Source organism: Mus caroli, unplaced genomic scaffold, assembly GCF_900094665.2.
Source record: "Mus caroli unplaced genomic scaffold, CAROLI_EIJ_v1.1 scaffold_8938_U2_1, whole genome shotgun sequence".
Lineage (NCBI taxonomy): Eukaryota > Metazoa > Chordata > Mammalia > Rodentia > Muridae > Mus > Mus caroli.
Genome location: NW_018389875.1, coordinates 1 through 13644, shown reverse-complemented (window position 1 = coordinate 13644; position 13644 = coordinate 1). Strand labels below are relative to the sequence as shown.

The following is a 13644-nucleotide window of genomic DNA, read 5'->3' as shown; positions in this document are numbered from 1 at the left end:
TTACTTTAAATATGGAATATTTCATGAATTGTCATGTCATCTTTGGCAAGGGCCATGCTAATCTCTGTGTGATTCCAATTTTTATCCTACATGCTGCCAAAGAGAGCACAGTGTTCATGGTTCAGAGTAGAAACTCAACAATGAATGATAACAACTGGAAACTCTAGAAAACATATGGCTCAGTTGCAATTGCATAAAGGATCTTTTCACCCCTTCCTCACTGCAGGTGCAATGGTGGCTGTCAGGGAAGCTCACTCCTTGATCCCTTCAGTAACCCAGGACCCAGCATGTCATCTATGCTTTCATATTTGAAAATTAAATTTGTGTTTTACAAGTCTTGTTTTGAAACAACCATAACTGATAAGTAAACTGCTCTTTCCCCTCCCCTAGGCTTCCTGTGCACTTGAGAGTCAATTGCAGAGTTTTCCATTACCTACAAATGCTTCCTAGTGCTCAGCAGTGCAAGTAGTAGTGTAAACTTCCCATAAGGATATTCTCTTGTATAGCCAAAACCCAACAATCAAGAGCAGGAAATGAGCACTGATGGCACAATGGCATCTAGTCTCCCGGTGCCACTGAAGCTTCTCTAGTTGTTGCAATATTGTCCTTTATTACAGAGGTCCAGTTCAGAGTCATGCATTCCACTTAATTTCTGTCTTCTTTTAACATACTTTATTTTAATTAATTAATTAACTAATTTATCAATTTATGTGTGTGTGTGTGTGTGTGTGTGTGTGTGTATGGACAACTACAGAGAACTAGATATGGACAATATAAGGTTGTTAGCCAGGTATGGTGGTGCTTGCCTTTCATCTCAGCACTTGAGAGGCAGAAGCATGTGCAGCTCTGCGTGTTCAAGGCTAGCCTGATCAACATGGTGATTTCAACATTAGCCAGAACTTCTCAGTGAAATACTGCCTCAAAAAATGTTAAAGAAATGTGTGTCACAGAATCATATTTCAAACCTTTGCCTCAGTGCAAAACAAATCATTATAATGACTGTCCAGAGGCATGTATGAGGGTAAGACTCATCTTCTTCTTTCTAAGGTTCACATTCCTGTAACAACAGACAGCACAGAAAGTGAAAGTGGGATGGGTTTATGTAATCAAAGTTTTAAATGACACAGGACACTTTGGAAATGGAGTCTCAAATACTTAAGAACAGCTGCCAATCTTTAATGTTTCTAATTGTCCAAAAATGAACAGCTTACTGCAGATGTGACTGGACAGGGATGTTTATGGCCTACTGATGAATGATTGGGTAGAAGAACTAGCAAGGCAAGTCTGTTTCAATTCCTGTTCTATCTGTGTAGAGGTCCATCTCTGTGGGACTGGGCAGAACCCCTCCTAGAATGAAGATTGTATGACCTCCTACAAGGCAAGGAAAGTCAAATCCTAACCTAAAGGGCAGGGGAAGTTTTGAACAGGGTTTCTAGGTTTTATGGCTGTCTTCAAGGGAATGGATATGGTTCTATGATCTGCTTTGTGAAAGATTAATTTTTTTCTTGGTGGCACTAGGGATTGAACCTAGTGTCTTCAGCAAGCTTGGCATAGAGCTCAACCACTGAGCTATATCCCTAACCTTAATGTATCATTTACTGACTCTGAACATCAGGAAGAGCAAGCCATTTAAAGTTGGAAGATGTTAGCCCTGAACACAGAGACACATGCTTATAATCCCAGAATTAGAGAGACAGATTCAAGAGGATTTGAGGGAAGGATTAATGAGTTTAAGATCAAGATGGACTACATGAGGTGTTCATGGAAAGCCAGCATGCACTACATAAAGGCAAAATTCTGTCTTTGATGCAATCTTCTATTAGAACTCTGGTTGATGTGACAGGATTTGGTTAGGAAGAACAAACCTCTGCACCTCACTGAAGAACGTCTGACATCAGGCTCTCAAGCAAAATTCCCTTTCCTTCTTTTTAGACAACCTATTTCTTCTCTGTAAGTCAAACCTCACAGAAGTGTACAAAACTGACAGGGTGTGTACTTTGATGTACAGGATTAAAAGAAGCAGCCTAAGATTCTGATGTGATATACAGATTACCAGACACTGTGGGTTCTGCAAATCTAAAGAAGGGTGATTTAAAAGCTGTTTATTATTTTTATAGACACACTTTCAGCCCCCTGGTAAGGATTTTGGTTGTTTTTAGATATGCATATTTCATTTTATCTTGTTTTTAGAATGATTTAAATACAGAAGAACACAATAAAATAACAGATCTACATCTCTGTCACTCAGAACTGAACATGTCTATCCCCTTTCTCTCTGGTGAAATCACCCCAGTGGGCAGGGATGGGTGAGCAGCAAGCCTCTGTCCCTCTCCTGTGCCCTGTTCCCTGTTATCCCTAGCACTTTCCCCTTGGCACTCAACACTTTTTCCAACAAGAAGCCTTACCTTTTACTTGGTTGGGATATTACCTAATAAGTTACCTAAAGACTGTAATCCCCTCACTTGGGAAGCATTGTCAGAAGAATGTAAGGGCATGCCTGTAATCCAGGCAGGAAAGTAGGAACTTCAAGGTTCATATTGAGTTTCAGGAAAGCCTGGGCTACAGAGTGAGTTCCAGGTCATCCTGGGCTAATTTCAATCCCCTCTAAAGAAAAAAAAATCACAGGACCTGGTGGCACATATCATTAATTCCAGCATTGCAAGGCAGAGGCAGGCAGATATCAAGGAGTTCAGCCTGATCTAAACAATCAGTTCCAAGACAGCCAATGGTTGTTATACACAGAGTTCCTGTCCCAAAAATATGTAAGTACATAAATAAGTATAAAAATAAGAGAGAGTATGGGTGGGGAAACTACAGCAGTAGAAGAAATGAAGGTGTTTGCCACTTTCTTCATGTTTGGGAATAAACATTTTAGAAAGTGCAAGTAAAAATCCTTTGTAGACAGTTTTATTAATTTAAAATTGGTTGGATTCTAAACAACCAGCCTTGACATTATTAAATATTCTCTTTAAAAAAATTCTCTGAGGTTTACCATATTTAGAAACTCAGGTTACATATGTCCTTCCTCCTATGGCACAATATGATGACATTATTGGCACAGAGATTGCAGGGAGAAACCATGCTTACCACACCTGAATGTGGACACACATGCTTGCTCACTTCCCCCAACTCATTTTCCCCCAACTCCACTCAACATTTCCCCTCAGGGATGCAATAAGAGTTGCCCGAGGCCACACTCATTTCCACAGTTCCTCTGATACTATGGAAATAATACATTATAGAGGAGGATTTCAGGGACATATTTAAAACTCTGACTTGAAAAACCAATATATTTTTTTATATAGTTAAGAAAATTACCTTGTTGTGCTAACAGGATTGTAACTCGGTTTATATTTCCAGTGTCTCTTTGGTAGATATATTAGATGATTTATGTGGTCATGGAACTATTTAAGGTTGAATCACCTTGTAAGATTTGAAATAAGTTTCTTAACTTGAGTAGTTAATCCAATTATGGGTTGTAGACAATTAATATATACTAGCAATTTTTGAAAATCATTAAGTGCTTGCGATTGATGTCTTTTTTTTTTTTTGAGACAGGGTTTCTCTGTATAGCTGTGGCTGTCCTGGAACTCACTTTGTAGACCAGGCTGGCCTCAAACTCAGAAATCCGCCTGCCTCTGCCTCCCAAGTGCTGGGATTAAAGGTTTGCGCCACCACCACCTGGCATGATTGATGTCTTCTTATCTGTAACTTTTGTGGCCGGGGTTTTGAAGACCTATCTTATGTCCTAGATCAATTACAGAATCTCCTCTTTGTACTTTTCAGCTTTAAACTACCCAACAAAGCAAAATTATCTGTGCTTCAACAAATATTTTCCCTAAGGTATGTGTATTAGAACTACCCATCAACATATCATCCATATAGTGATAAATTATAGACTGAGGAAACTGTTTACACATTATTTGTAATGGCTGCCATACAAAATATTGACAAAAAACAGTGATTGTTCAATATTCCTTGTGGCAAGACTTTCCACCTGTACCTTTTTTTCTTTAACCTTTATTGACTTTATTTGTATGAGTACACTGAAGCTGTCTTCAGCCACACCAGAAGATGGTATTGGATCCCATTACAGGTAGATGTGAGCTACTATGGATTGTCAGGAATTGAATTCAGGACCTCTGGAAGAGCAGTCAGTGCTCTTAACTGCTGAGCCATCTCTCAATATCCCACATGTTTGTATCATATGGCCTTAATCTTCCAATCTAAAATTCTAGTCCTATACATTTAACCCATTTTAGACTCTGTTTCACCTAAGACACTGTCTCAGGAGCTTTGTACATACCTTTTGAAGTGGCAAATTTGGATTTCAAGAACCTTGTGAAACTTTTGTTGTACTTGCTCCAATATCCACTAGGCTTTCAATATCAATTCCACCTAATTGTAATTTTAATTTTTGTCTCTAATCATTTATAGCACTTTAACAAACATGGACTTCCTGTACCTTCAAAATCTCTTGTTCTATCCATGAGAGTAGAACAGTACTCTCTGTCATATCACACACTAGTTTTTCTAGTTGCTCTTTAGAATAGGCTCTCCTTGGCTAATATGGAACAAATGGTTCATATTGATTTTTGGTGAGACCTGAGCAAAGCCCCTTAGGCAGTAATTCATGGTTGTAAGGGATTGCCTTGTATATCTCTGCATGATCTGAGTCCTGAGTCTGCACTTTCCACATTTTTTACTTATGTCATGAAGCTTTCTCCTTAGATTGTCATCATAGAAAATATTATTCTATGGAACTGATTGCCTACATATTTAGGACATAACCTGGTCTTCCATAGCCAATGAATTGGACATTCTGAGCCCTCAAACTTTTGGTAATTGCATGTAATATCATAGCAGCATTGATCACGTTAGATCCAATACCCACAGTATTTTTAATGCATTTATAAATAGGTGCAGATCTGGCCTTAAAAGTCTAATAGCATTTTTCCGTTCAGTATTAGCATTCTTTTTTTTTTTTTTGAAAATCACAAATATAAAGTTTAATTTCAGAATCCAAGGTCATCTTTTATAGATACACTAAAGCATAGTCCACAGAAATTTAGACTGAGCCTACATACAGTATTTCAACAAAACATTTTTTTTCTAAAAGGTCAGAGGCACATAAGTGATTTCACCCATAATATTTAACTGATTTGAAATGAGAAAATGAAACCCTTTTTTTTTAGACATAAGCAAAAACTTTGGAGTCTCGTAAAGCGTCTGATAGCTGATACTTCATTTTGATATCCTTGGCACTCTATAATGTACCAATGATGGTTTAGGCTTCCCTATCATAGGAAAAAAAAAAAGAATAAATGCCTAATGCTTTTCTCATGACTGCAATAAACAAGCACTTTCCCTGTCAATAAGTTACCTCCCCAAAGTAGAATCTGAGCTATATCTGGTCAAACTGTGAGGGGTCAGTGCATACTTCTTATGAGATAGCTTTATTATAAAAGTAAATCAGAGGCATGGAGATTTGATCAACAGGCCATCTGTTGTAAATGTGTCATATCATGCACTGGTGAAGTCCTAAGCATGACTTTAAAACTTGGATCCAATTTCAAGGGGCTCATGATAAGCAGGATATCTCTGAGCTAACTGACCGTATAAAACCTGAATGCAACACCTGACATGGGACCGTTCTCATGACCAATTAGCCCTGTGATTGACACTCCATGATATGCCCAAGTTCAGTTTTGTTTTCAAATGCCTGGTTCTGTAATGTAAACAGCTTCCAGAATATTCTCTCTAGGACATACCTTTGGAGCCTGTGGTTAAGAACTGTTCAGTCAGGATGGCTTAATCCCCACCTCCTATTTACAGGTTTCATTTAACAGCCACAAAAGCTGTTTTGTTGCAATTAAAATATTTAATTAAAATACAGCACCTGATTTGTGGTTTTTACACAACTGAATAAAAACCCCACATAATAAAATTGCTTACATCTTCCTTTCAGTCTAGTAAAACAGATTACTATCCCCTCAAAACAAAACAAAAAACCTTTATAGTTTTAAACCTGATCATCCTATTTCATAATTACCAAGACTTTGTTTCTAGTGGGCTTCTGAAAACGCACCTTGACACCTGGCCTGAAGGAGGAGTAAGGCACATGTGGATATTATGGTGAGAACTGGCAGGTAGCCCCAGATGCCTGGTCTGGGGTCCTAAATGGCCCATCCAGGCAAGTCAGCCCTGGTACAATAGCTAGCACTCTGAAGCACGATTCCAGTCTGGTGGCTCCATCGCTGAGTTCAATACTGAAAGCATATTAAAGGAAGATTCACTTTTTAAAAGATGAGCTTTTCAAAATGCTCCATCATGAGNCTGGGCTGGCCAAAGCTGCCAGCATCCATGGGTGTGCTGAACAGCTTTTCTGAGGGGACTGTACTTGGGGGACAACCCAGAAATCAGACTGCTAAGGTAGACAGCCCAGGCCACCATGACAGCTTTAGGTTCCAGTAGGTAAGTGGNTCACAGCTGTGTTCCAGCACCTCTTCCTCCAAATACGCAAGCACCATGTCTTCAGATAGTTTCTCTCTCTGATCTCTCTTTATTGGTGCGAGTGACCACAGGCTCTCCTCTGTGCCAGTGTCTTTAAGTAGGGACCCCGAGTCACAGCCATTGGAGGTGGCAGTGNCCTCTGAGGTAGAATTCAGTATTTCTAGCTCCCTGATTAAGTCTCGCCTGTACTGCTCTGCCTCCTCCTCTGTGAACAGGGAAGCTTTGTAGCGAGGGTCCAGCAGTGTGGCAAAGATGTACCTGGGGTCATGGAGGGTGACAGACAGGCGGCTCGCCATGGCTTTCTTCAGGAACTTAAGCATGGTGTCAATGCCCATGGTCTCCCCAAACAGCATCTCCACTTTTCTGCTGAGGATATGGATCATGGGGATGACCTAGCTCAACGTAGACATGTGGGCACTCATCTCTCGGCTTGCAGCATCAAATGGTCTCAGCACATGGCACACAGACTGCATGACCTCCCACTGGTCACAGCTGATCAATTCTCTGAAGTTACACTCAATGGATACCTGTTAACTGTCCTCTTCTGCTCAATCAGACGTTCAAGCATGTGGAACGATGTGTTCCACTTAGACGGTACATCCTGGATCAGCTGGTGCTGTGGCAGCTCGTAGTCTTTCTGCAGTTCTGCTAACTTCTCTCTTGCTCTGGGTGATCGATGGATCCGCTCACACAGCTTCTGGGCAATACTCAGTAAGTTCTGCACCATCTTCTAGCTTTTGATAGCCTCGCTCACAATCAGATTCACTGTGTGACTGAAGCACTGCACACTTGAGTGTTCACCCTCACTCAGCATCTTCCCTATGCTTGGATTGTCAGTGACAGTGATGCCAATCTGAAGGCCAATGGAAGTCACCCAGGCTTCCCACCAACACTCCTTCTGAATGCTATTTCCACTATAGTCACAGTCAATCTGTGACACATCTAAAAGTGCTGAGCAATGGTGGTCCTCACAATGTGGTCGGACAGCGGATGCGAAGATGACCCAGTGAGCTGTAAGGGTCAGATATTCACGAGTCTGGCTACTCATCCATATTCCAGAGGTGAAGTGAACCACACTACTCTCAGCTTCCTTCAGATGTGACATAATTATCTGTTTCATATTGTCATACATATCTGGGATAGCTGTTCTAGAGAAGTAGGAAGGGGAGGGTAAAGAGTACAGAGGTTTCAAGTATTCGAGCAGCCTGTTAAAGCCAACGTTGTCTACAAGGGAGTGTGGCTGAAGGTCAAGTGCAATCATCTCATCTATGAGACTTGTGAGTTTTTTGGCAACTGGATGAGAGTCATAGAACTTCCTGTGGAGTCACGGAAAGAGGAAGGCCCTGAGAGCTCTTTGCCCAGAGGCCTATGGAACTGCTGCAGATGTCTCAGGAGACAGCTGGTGCTCAGGTTGGTGGGCTTCCTGCCCCTGCTGATGGTCCAGCTACAGTGCAGGCACACCACCTTTGTTGAGTCTGCTGAACAAATAGAAAAGTTCCACAGCTTGGAGGTCTTCTTGCTATTAGTAGGAAACACACCTTGATGGTTTTTTCTTACCGCTGCTGGCAAGTCAGTTAACTTGGAGGAGCTTTTTGCAGAAGCCAAAGTGACATATGGAGAGTTGGCCAAACTTGCACCCAGAAAGTCCTTCTGGTTCCCAACCACCTCAGGGTGGCGTCTGTACAGGTGTTGCATCAAACAACTGGTGTCAACATCTCCCTTCTTCTCCCGACTAATAACGCAGCTACATTACTGGCACACTGCTTTGAGACTGTCCATGGGGGCCAGGGAAAAGTTGATGTCAGACTTCCAACTTTAGTCTTCTCATCACCTTCTTATTTTGCTGGAAGACAGTGCCTGATTCAAATCTTGGATTTACCATGTCTGCTGGCTGTTTCTCTGGAGCGGACACTGCAGAGGCCTCCCCCAAGTCATCAGAGGATGACAACATGGACACATCTTCCTGGGATACATCCCCAGGATTAGTGTGTGATGACAGGTCCTCAGGAAGCCTGTCTGGGGATGAGGAGGCAGAAGGGGTCTCTTTGACTTGTTTGCCTGGAGACAACGATGCGGAGTTGAGATCCCCTTCTGGGGGCAGCAGGGCAGGCAGCAGGGTTGGGGGCATAGGGTACAATGGTGGGATGCCTGTGTTGCCCCCGTTCTCCTGCAGTACAATGGAGTGATGTGCTCTCCACATGTGCCTGATGAGGCAGCTTGTGCCCAGGTCCTTCCTGTTCTTCCCTCTATGAACTCATTCATAGAGTGGACACAGACGGCCTTGGAGCTATCGAGGGATGACAAGTAGAAGTGCTTCCAGATGGCTGACCTCCTCCTGGACCCAGATGTGCTTTTGGGAAGGGAAAGGTTTCTGTCTGCCATGGTTTCTGAAGTGTNATCATAATGGAGCATGGAGAGGTTGGGGGAGAAGCCTGCCAAGGCCTCTTCTCTGCTGTACTTTTCAGTGACAGACACATCAGAGGACACCTCTTCAGAAGAGACTACAGTCACCGACTCTTCCATTATTTGGTCAGGGGATGGGATCTTGGGAGCCATTTTCTGGACAAGTCTGACAGGCTAAGGTCTCCCACATCTGCAGGCTGTGGTGGAAGNAACAGAGAGGGAGGGGAAAAGGAGGACCCTGCCGATAGACTTCCATTTTCTTGAATGAGCTTGGTGGGGTGTGCCTGCCTTACATGTCTCATGAGGCAACTTGTACTCAGGTCTTTCTCATTCTTGCCNCTACTGAACTCTTTCATACAGTATGTGCAGATCGCCTTAGTGCTATCTCGAGGGGAAATAAAGAAATGCTTCCAGGCTGGAGACTTCTTCCTGGAGCTTATGTGTCGACTGGAAAGAAGGCTCTGGGTCACAGCTTCCATGGCTACGTTGTACAGTGTGCTACTATACTGGGAGAAGAGTGACCCAGCCATCCGTACTCTTGGCAGGTAAGAACTTCCCAGAGGGCTGACAGGCACAGCTTGCTGCCCTGATTTCTGCCTGTTCATCGCCACTGTCTGTCTGTCTCATATCCTCTGACTCACTTTTAAGGTCCTTTTGTTCCAAACTGACAAGGAATTTGATCATCATCTTCCTCCTCTGTTTTGAAATTTACTTTGTCAGAAACAAAATCACTGTCCCCTTGGGACAAGTTTCTTGCTTATCCTCCATGACCAACCATAATTATCCTGGTGGCTTTATCATTCTGACATCTTAGGTTAATAAAAACTGTTTATAATGTCCACTTGTGAACCCTAAAGTAGATTTTATTCGCTCTTTCGTAATCTCATTTTCTAGGCTGTTTACTATGGCTGACCATGAATGTCACTGGAAAGCCAAGTATGTTGCTCACACAAGCACACTGTCACAGGGCATGGAGTGCTGTTCTGTAGGAGTACAGCAGCCAAATACTTCTTGTTGTATACACCAATGCGTGCAGCACAGACTTCTTCCTCTTCTCCAAGACAGGAGCCCCACCATCTTGAGGGCACACACAGTCCTTCATTTCCTTCAAAATATAATTCTAGGACTGGAGAGATGGCTCAGTGGTTAAGAGCACCAACTGCTCTCCCAAAGGTCCTGAGTTCAATTCCCAGCAACCACATGGTGGCTCACAGCCATCTGTCATTGGATCTGATGCCCTCTTCTGGTGTGTCTGAAGACAGTGACAGTGCACTATGCCCTCCTCTCTGGTCAACCAGAAGTAGAAACTAAAGTATTTGAAGCCTGGTACATAAAAAGTGCAGACATGGGGTGAAGAAACAGTGACCATGGCCACTTATCGTCTCCATGCTTCTATAGCTCTGCTTCCCAGTTCTCACTCCAAACTCTAGGCCGATCAGAGACCTGAGGAGCCTGCTCTGCACTGCAGCGCTGGCCCGAAGGCTGGCCCGAAGGCTGCGGACAGCGCGACGGGTGCGCCCATTCATTAGCCTCTTTGTCTGTCCCACCCGCCCCTCCAGCCATCCCAGCCCTGCCTTAAAAGCTAAAGAATCAATTAATACTCTCTTGCATCTGGAACTGATATTGCTCAATATACAGTTGAAGTTATCTTGGTAAATGGTTCCGATTGTCTTCATTGAAGTTCATCCTTCCTGCAAGCATTTAAGCCTAATGTATGACAGTGCCCTAAGGAGACATCATCACACAGAATCTGCATTTGAAACTCAGCATATTCATTTTCACCTTGCAACTGATCCTTGACAATATTAATCCTTCCAGTCTTATTATGTGGCTCCATAGCAAAAGTCTCCACTCTCTACCACACCAGTCCCTATATTTGAGGGCCGACTTCCAAGATAGCTGTTATTAAATCTTTCCAATCTTTAGCAATTGAACAATTTCACATGGCTTAATTATTTAGAATTTGTTTCATATACGGCTAGTACATGTTATAGGCTACAATCAACTGTTTAAATCTCCATAGATCTAGCATCTCTATGGGTTGCCAGCCAAATTTATCATACCCTGTGGCTTACTCTTTGGAGGTAACTGTTTTATGGAGAAATTATTGTAGCTTTTCTAATAGTCCTGTATAATGGTAATTTTAAAAGGTGTCTAGTTTTTCTCTGTAGGGGGAGGTGCTGATACTCAAGTCTGGTCCCAAAATGATTTTTGATTTGGCCAATGGCTGGGCACAAGGGACAGATAGGTCTTCCAGGTCCCAGGAGGAGAAAGGAGATGCAGGGAAAGAGAAGGAAGGGGCTTTTGCCTCCCTGCATTGGGATGAGACGAAAGCAACAGTCATGTAAGGCCTTGGGGCAGCTAGGGTCTGCAGCCTCCGCTAAGGAGCTGATCTTGGAGTTAAGCCAGGAGAAGCCAGAATGCGGGCTGCATGGTCTCTGACAAGGTGGTAATGTGTATTTAAAATTACATGCAAACCAACATTTCTCTATCCTGGCTAGCAACGAAAGGAATGAGAATGTCAGGGAGAAGGACAAGGGGATGTTTTCTTCTCTAGTCTGATGTCACTTAGAAAGGACAGAGAAAATTGCAATCAATATTATTAGTTCTATGGTGATAATTAAAACGAAACAATACAGGGTACAGATGCCCTCTGCTACAGTTTTTTTCCATTTTTAACACATAAAATACTTTCTTTTTTGAATATTGCTAATTCTCTCTTTTCATTGGAGACTTGATTATATTCAAGTTTAAAATTTCTTCCTATGACTGTCAATACTCAGTTTCTTTCCTCTTTTTAGCTTACATACACATTTAAATAACATTTCTTCTTATTTCTCTTTTACTGCTTCCAAACAATATTTATTTCAGTACTTAAGCTTTAACTTGTCCCCTGGGAATGGACCGCTCCTTTCTGAGCACGCATTACTGACTCTGAGGTCTGGGATTTCAGCTTCTCCCACTCCAGCTGATGCCTCTCCTCATGTTCCTGTGCCTGGATTCTGTCCTCTGGGTCCTGTGTCTGGAAATCATGGCTTTAGCCTGCATCTCATGCCCCACACTGGTGCACAGAATATTGCAGGGCTTTCCCGGGACACTCTTCGAGGTTTCATAAAGACAAGGTGACATCTACAGTTTAAGGCTGTTGGACTTTTGCTGGGTCGGTCTCTCAGCTAGCCTCTAACTTACCCCATCTTCTCCACCACTGCATTTCTCCAAGAGGTTCTCATTATGCACTTTCTACTCTCTCCTGTCTCCCTCAGTCTTTCTTCTGCATGTGTCAGTAGCTTTGCCTGCAGAGAAGTTCTGCCTGTTCTACTGCCCTAGTTTAAGATGTCAACTCTTTATGATGGAAAAAGTTCCACCCATACTGAACCAGTTGGCTTTGGAGGCTACATGACACTTTGGAGGTTTGCCTTTCATTTTTGAACCAGTGAGAAAGTGACAAACATTTACATATTCTGTTAGCCTGGTATCAACTCAATCAACAACTGAAAACACAGGGATGCACTCTTCCTTCCTTCCTTCCTTCCTTCCTTCCTTCCTTCCTTCCTTCCTTCCTTCCTTCCTTCCTTCCTTCTTTCCTTCCTTCCATCCTCTCCTAATGAGGTGAGATGAGGCAACTGCCTGCTACATATGTGCATGAGGCCTCAGTCCAGCCAGTGTGTGGTCTTTAGATAGTGGCTCAGTCTCTGGGAGTTCCCAAGGCTCCAGGTTAGTTGACACTGTTAGTCTTCCTTGGGATTGGCATCCCCTTCAGTTCCTTCAATCCCTCCCCTAACTCTTCCATAGGAGTTCCCAACCTATTTCCCATGCTTGGCTGTGGGTATCTGCATCTGTCTCAGACAGCTGCTGCTGGGCAGAGCCTCTCAGAGGAGAGCCATGCTAGGCTCCTGTTCACAAGAAAAACATAGCATCAATAATAGTGTCAGGGATTGCCCATTAGATAGATCTCAAGTTGAGCCAGTCACTGGGCAGACATTGCTTCAGTCTCTGCTCCATTTTTGATGCTTTATTTCTTTTAGACAGGAGCAATTTGGGGTCAAAAACTTTGTAGATGGGTTGGTATCCCCATTCCTCCATAGGGCTCCTGACTGGCTACCAAAGAGGGTCGATTCAGTTTCCATATCTCCACTGTTGGGCATTTTGACTAAGGTCACCCCCATTGAGTCCTGGGTGTCTCCCACATCCCAGGTTTCTGGGACTTCCTAAAGATCCCCCCTACCCCCCGAAGTTGAAACTTAAGGGTCCTTTGAAATGTGATGGATGCTGTATTGCTGGGGCAAACACATGAAAGAGTGTTTTCCTAAATCAGAGACATTGAAAGGATATTTTGCTAAAGTGGACACATGAAGAATTGTTTTGCTGAAGCAGACACAGGGAAAAAGATGTTCTGACAAAGCAAGCATGTGAAAGGTCATGTGATAACGGATTCATTGCTGATGACACACATGTATTGGTCTGCCTTTAATAGTTGAGCTCATTTTCTCTAGATTACATAGGAGAAATGCACCAAAAATAAAAATATTCTACTGGTATGCTGGTGGCTTCTTTTGGTTCCAAGGACTCTGACCGATTGGCAGAGTCATATCAGCTGATACTGACTTACTTGCTGAGGCAAGATACATGGTGGGACAAGATCCATGGAGGACACATGATGTTTGGAGGGAGTATATATAGGACTCAATGAACAGTGAAAGAGCCTGAGGTTGGCTTGCTTGTGAGCTA

The 13644-nt window shown here is 42.9% G+C and overlaps 1 non-coding gene and 1 pseudogene across 1 annotated transcript; both read right to left on the bottom strand.

The window, feature by feature from the left end:
- Positions 1–5: 5 nt before the first annotated feature.
- LOC115030309 lies at positions 6–109 on the bottom strand. The gene has a single exon (XR_003835895.1). It is a non-coding gene; the product is annotated as a U6 spliceosomal RNA (small nuclear RNA).
- A 5547-nt stretch (positions 110–5656) lies between these two features.
- LOC110288345 lies at positions 5657–9684 on the bottom strand (annotated as a pseudogene).
- Positions 9685–13644: the final 3960 nt, after the last annotated feature.